Source organism: Portunus trituberculatus, chromosome 37, assembly GCF_017591435.1.
Source record: "Portunus trituberculatus isolate SZX2019 chromosome 37, ASM1759143v1, whole genome shotgun sequence".
Taxonomy (NCBI): Eukaryota; Metazoa; Arthropoda; class Malacostraca; order Decapoda; family Portunidae; genus Portunus; species Portunus trituberculatus.
Genome location: NC_059291.1, coordinates 22566330 through 22572190, shown reverse-complemented (window position 1 = coordinate 22572190; position 5861 = coordinate 22566330).

The following is a 5861-nucleotide window of genomic DNA, read 5'->3' as shown; positions in this document are numbered from 1 at the left end:
TTAGGTTTTTGTGTTATTAACTGAAGATGAGAAAGGCAATAATATAGCTACACTTACAGACACTTACACTTCAGCCATACCGTATTAAAACGCTGCCTGATGTTTGGCGAGGATGACTCCCAAACCTTGCACGATGGTACAGTATAGCAGGCATGAAATGAAATTTCATTGTCTTTATGAAAAACATTTTTGCAGTCATGATATGTTTTTTTGGGTACATTTCAACACTTAGATATCTTTGTTTATACTCTTGAGCAATCATGACAATGTAAATTTAATGATATTATGAGATGTTTCCTAATTATTACTAAGGAAGATGTGGTGAGAAACTCTAGGCAGCATGTCTGGGAGCAGGGCTGGACTAACCATTTAGCAAAATAAGCTCGTGCTTAGGGCATCAAGGGAAGGGGGACACCGCAGAAATTTGTCATAGCCGAATTTTGAATGGTGTCATGAAATATTATCCCCGTATAGAAGGCTTAACATGTCCAGTACTAAGACAAGTTTTCATGTTCATTCTGGTTACAATTTGGTGATTTTATACAGCTTCATAAACTTAGTGGGAATTAAAATAGTGAAGAATCTGGCCATTAATCTTATGACCTCCATAGAACCTTCCAAATGTCAATAAAATCGTGTAATCACACCCAAAACTCGTGGTAGAAATGCGTTCCAATACTGAAGAGGCTAAGAGACACAAGCTGCGGTATTGTTTTGTTCCCTCGTTTCTACTCCAAGCCTGCCGAAACCAGTTGGCTACCACTTGTGTGCTGTGCAAGTTTTGAAGCTATTTTTCTTGTTGTTGCCTTTGATTTGGCTTTGCATACCCTCCGGTATTAGTGGATCCCAATGGTTAGGAACAACATATATTAAGTGTAGCTGTGCTGTTATGCATGATGCTATAGATCCTAGAGGGTAGTGTGTTGAACCGTGGAGCCGGTCCAAGCTGGAAAACTATTTATTTACTCGTCATTCAGTTCTGACTGTGGTGAATTGGTAACTTAATAAAGGATAAATTTATACAAGGCCACCCTACTCACTTTCAAAGACAATGCCAATTTTTTTTCCTGGACACTTAGCCAAAAGTTATTCTTTTAAATCTGTGGTGCCGTTATTATAAATTTGCAGTGTGTACATATATATGGGATTCTAAACTTTTAATGGTTCTCCAAGCTTGGTGAGCCCTTGCCATTGAGACAGGTAAAAATGACCAGTGCACTTGTATCCAGTTAAACAAAACTGTAAAAACAAGATTTAGTCATGCTGAACTTTATAAAATACTTGTACAGGGTAACAATGAGTGTGCCTTTCCAAATGTAGACAATGGCTTTGGTATATTTTGAACGTTAATGGTCGCATATTGTTCAGCTGAATGCTCATTTTCTCTGTTGAAGCAGAGTAAGAATCCCATCAGAACAACTCTATAACAAGGCAGGCTGGATGCCTTATCTCTATTAAGTATAGAGGCAGATGTACGACGTAAGATTGGTTTTGCAGATCTGATCACACACTTTGGAGTTAAAAAAAAAAAAAGCAGGAGAAAACTTTTTAAATATAAGTGAAAGAATGCCCAAATTGACCTGTTTTTTTTTTTTTTTTTTTCTTACCGATAGTTTTGTTGAATTTCGATGGATAAAATTTTGTGTTGTTTATAATGTTTATATTTTGAATTCCACATATATGGGGCATCAAAGTGTTAAGTGCTTAGGGCTTGTAAAGGACCCTGTCTGGTAGGCGGCAGCTCTTGTCACAGCAAGGTCAGTCACTCACTGAGCCGGGTAGTATAAGCTCATTGTTACAAAAGTGAAGAGACTAACTTTGACTGTGGGCAATTTAGTCATAAAGGCTCAATACTATGAGAGACTGGCTTTCAGTGTGGGCAAACACTAAGTCACATGTTGTGGTTTCTAGTGCGACGGACGGATGGCTGTATCACAGCACCAATGATAAAAAAGTAGTTCATTATTTTATGTAAACCATAAGATCACATTTAGATTGATCCGCTGACTTTGTAGCAATCCCTTTGTTGCCCTGAAAAATGTGACTATACTGCACAAAAGAGTAAGTTTGAGAGAGGCACCTTGCGTCACAAAGAGTGAGAAGACTGGTATTAATATGTACTATTTCATTACAGAAAAGTTATACATACGTTTTCTTTATGTAATCTGGTACCTACGATCAGCAAAATCAGTTTGGCAACCCTGCAGGCAGGCTACTCAGGCTGCTTTCCTGTGCATGCTGTGTCTCTCTCTGCACATTGCACTCACACTAATCTTTTCCTCAGATCCCAGATCAGATCCGGGGCTCTTGGGAAAACATTTGGGGCTTGAGCCCAAGTAGCCGACCCATAGATCCGCCCGTGCAAGAGACCAACTAACTTTGACTGTGGGCAAATTAGTCATAAAGGCTCAATACTATGAGAAACTGGTTTTCAGTGTGGGCAAACACTCAGTCACATTTGTGGACTCTAGTGCGACGGACGGTTGGCTGTATGTGTGCTACAATGTGTTGTGTCATCACACCACCAATGATTTAAAAAAATTGTTAATTATTTTTATGTAAACTATAACATCACATTTAAGAGCATAAGAAAATAAGAAAAGAGGGAAGTTGCAAGAGGCCGCCAGGCCTACAGGAAACAGTCCTGTGTGTTTAAACTTACTTATTCCATCTATCATCCCCATCCTTGAATTTATCTCATCTTGTTTTAAAGCTCCCCATTGATTCACCTCTGACTACATGACCACAGAGTCCGTTCCACTCATCAACCACTCTGTTTGAAAGCCAGTTTCTTCCCATTTCTTTCCTAATCCTGAATTTTTCAAGTTTAAACCCATTATTTCTGGTTCTGTCCCCGCTACTGATCCTAAGAACTACCATGTCCCCTTTGTTAAAACTCTTATACCACTTAGATACTTTTATCAGGTCTCCGCCGCAGTTATGCCGCGGCGTAAAACGCCTAGTGTGAACGATGCCAGCGTGAAACGCGCGGGTGCCGCCGCGGTAGAAACCGCCCTGTGTGAACAAGGCCTTGCCTTGTTCACACAGGGATTACCGCGCGTTGAAACGCGCGGTAGCATTTTCAATGATTGCCTATGGAATTGTTCACACAGCGGTTTGGAAACACGGCGGTTTCCTCGCCACCGCGCGGAAGGAATGCAGATTGAGTTTTTAGTCTCGCTACGTAGGAATATCCTCATTCCCTGTACCTTTTTAGTCATCCTCCTTTGCACTGACTCCAACAGAGCTATATCCTTCCTAAAATGTGGGGACCAGAACTGTACCGCATAGCCAAGATGTGGCCTGACCAGCGCCATGTATAATTTTAGTATTACTTTGGGACTTCTGCTTTTAACACTTCCAGAAATGAATTTCAATACTCTATTCGACTTATTCCTGGACTCATTCCTGGACGCATTTGTTATTGTGATAGGAATATCGTAAGCGTGGAACGTTAATGTTTCTCTTTTAATTGCTTTTATTGTCTTTTTTTTTTTTTTGATGATGTTGGATTTTCGATAAAGCATTTTATATGCGTCTTAATTATTACACGAAGCTGTAATTCGTTAGGTAGACTTGGCAGGGCTGGAAGGCCGAATCCCTTAAAATGTCACACAAGAAAGTCGGGTTTAAATTTGGAAGACTATATTATTATGGGTTTTTTTTCCCAATATTGACCTCTTCCTCAGCATCCGTGGAGCTTTTTTGAAAACTGCATCTGTATTTGAAGGGATTTGTGTTCATTTGCGTTTCATTTGGGCCACGGCCTTCCAGTTTTCCAGTTTGCCGTCTTTCCAAGAAGTAATGCAATGTTAAAAGATAAAGGCTAATTTCTTCTTCTTCTTCTTCCTTCTTCTTCTTCCTTCTTCCTTCTTCCTCCTTCCTTCTTTTTTCTTTTTCTTCTTCCTTCTTCCTTCTTCTTCTTTTTTTACTCCTTCTTCTTCTTCTTCTTCGTCTTCGTCTTCGTCTTCGTCTTCGTCTTCTTCTTCTTGTTTTTCTTCTTGACTTCTTCTTGACTTCTTCTTGACTTCTTCTTGACCTTGTTCTTCTTGACTTCTTCTTGTCTTCTTGTTCTTGTTCTTGTTCTTGTTCTTATTCTTGTTCTTGTTCTTCTTGACTTCTTCTTCTTGACTTCTTCTTGACTTCTTCTTGTTCTTGTTCTTGTTCTTGTTCTTGTTCTTCTTGTTCTTCTTGTTTTTCTTGTTCTTCTTGTTCTTCTTGTTCTTCTTCTTGTTCTTCTTGTTCTTCTTCTTGTTCTTCTTCTTGTTCTTCTTGTTCTTCTTCTTGTTCTTCTTGTTCTTCTTGTTCTTCTTGTTCTTCTTGACTTCTTCTTCTTGTTGTTCTTCTTCTTGTCCTCCTCCTTCTTATTATCTTCACCTTTCATGGCAGTTAGGAATTCATAAGTAAATATCTATTTTTTTTGTTAATTCATTTTTTATTTTATTTATTTATTTATCTATCTATCTATTTATTTATTTATTTATTTATTTATTTATTTAGCACAGAAAACTTGCCCCACATTTCTTTTTAGCAGTAGTGAGGGTACCGGTGTGAGTCAGCCAGCCGATGCATGATTTCCCGCTTATCCTGGTGATGTTGCCGCCGTGAGGGAGGGAGAGGGAGGGAGAGCATGCCGTGCCGTCCAGCGAGGGAATTAGGCTTACAAAGACAGAGTGCGGATTAAGAAAGCATGAGGGTAGTTGTATGGCTTAATGCTTCCCAATGTGTTACTCCTTTAAACGTGACGGGGTTGTCTACTTGTCTCTTCGTCTTTTATGTACGTTGACTTATAAAATGAAGATTGAGTAAGCATGAGGAGGTTGTGCAGTAAAATGCCTCCCGTGAGTGTGTTATTTGGTTTGTTTGTATGTAGCGGTTGTCTTAAGCCTTTACATGTTGGATAAACGGAGACAGGTGTGCAAAGTGAGGTACAATACTTCATTTCTTAACGTTTCGAATACTGACTCACTTAAAACTCTACTCCATCTTACCCTCCTTCCATCCCTCCCCTTGTACTGTACCCTCTCTCTCTCTCTCTCTCTCTCTCTCTCTCTCTCTCTCTCTCTCTCTCTCTCTCTCTCTCTCTCTCTCTCTCTCTCTCTCTCTCTCTCTCGCCTGGTCATGGCCACCTTAGTCTGGACTGTAGGGTGTTATTAGTTTGTCGTATTTCATTTACTTACTTTTTTTTTTTTTTTTTTTGACTATTTTTGTCGCATAGCAGACATTGGATACTAACAATTTTACTTTTCTTTATCACTTATTTTTTCTTTCCTATTTATTTGCTCATATTTTAGACAAGTGGAATATCCTGCCCATGGTGAAATGTTCCGGTGTCCCAGCCCATCTCTAGCCAGTGAGCGCGGAGCAGGGCAGGGTCAGTGTGAAGGGTACGTACTGGGTGGCGCCGCTCTGCTTGGTGGCGACAGTGCAGCTTTGGAATAGTTAGCCATCCAGTTAGTGGTTTTCTCTGGAACTTTACATTTTCTTATGCTGTGTAAGGGTAGGTAAAATATTTTTGCGTGCTCTAATGCTTTTCATTGTTTATAGGTGTTCAGACTCTGATATATTTTGATATATTTCGATACTTGGACAGGTGTGCGCCTGTGCAGTAGGTAGGCATTCATACTGTTGAAGAAATATGATATGGTTAGTATAGTAAGTGTTTCTTTTCTGCTCCGAGTTGTCTTCTCTCAGCTGTAACGAGAGAGCGCCGAGCTTGTCAGGGATGGAGAGGGGCGTGTAGCTAATGACTAAAGAAAAGAAAAAGAAAAAAAAACAATAGAGCAAAAATAAGTGAAGGGAAATGTCAGTCTCCTCCATTGGTGGCAAGATATCAGTAAAGTTGTCAGTGTGGTGACTCC